Consider the following 624-nt stretch of genomic DNA (forward strand, 5'->3'; position numbering starts at 1 on the left):
GTCACGTCTCAGTGTGTGAATCTGAATCATGAGATCATCTGTGATGCTTCAGGAGTAAATGATTTCTCTCTCAACATCACGTTTATCTGTTTTCATATTTAATTCTTTATAAACGCTGCTCTAATGCTTCTGTCTTTCATCACAGTTCAGACTGAAGACCGTGTTCAGAGGTGAGAGAAACACTTCAGCTCTCATGATGATGTTTATGAGAGACAGATGATCCTCAAAGGCACAGTTCACTCACAATATCCCTCAGACTGACTTTCTTCTGTCAAACACAAAAGAAGCTGCTTTGAGAAATGTCTGCCACACAGTGAAAGTCATAGAGGTTTGGAAGGACATGAGAGAGAAGATGATGACAGAAGATTAATTTCACCTGTCCCTGTGTTTTTCAGTGAGGAATGAGACAGACCCCATCAGCGGATCGACACAAACCCCAAACTCACGTGAGTTCAGCTGATGATCGAAATCATGTCCGCATGTGTCAGATACAAGACACACTCAGTCCAAACTTTAATGAAAGTAAAGACGTTTTTTGCTTTCTTATACTGTTTTATCAGTTTTTATGGATCAGGTTTTGTTGGTTTATTAATTCAGTTCATTTGATAATGTTATTGTTGTATT

At 38.8% G+C, this 624-nt stretch overlaps 1 long non-coding RNA gene across 1 annotated transcript; it reads left to right on the plus strand.

The window, feature by feature from the left end:
- Positions 1 to 5: 5 nt before the first annotated feature.
- Positions 6 to 440, plus strand: LOC107735090 (uncharacterized). Its single transcript, XR_001639287.1, has 3 exons — positions 6 to 54; positions 146 to 170; positions 396 to 440. It is a non-coding gene; the product is annotated as an uncharacterized LOC107735090 (long non-coding RNA).
- Positions 441 to 624: the final 184 nt, after the last annotated feature.

The sequence above is a fragment of the Sinocyclocheilus rhinocerous genome, unplaced genomic scaffold, assembly GCF_001515625.1.
Source record: "Sinocyclocheilus rhinocerous isolate Xijiao unplaced genomic scaffold, SAMN03320098_v1.1 C35773801, whole genome shotgun sequence".
NCBI classification, from domain to species: domain Eukaryota; kingdom Metazoa; phylum Chordata; class Actinopteri; order Cypriniformes; family Cyprinidae; genus Sinocyclocheilus; species Sinocyclocheilus rhinocerous.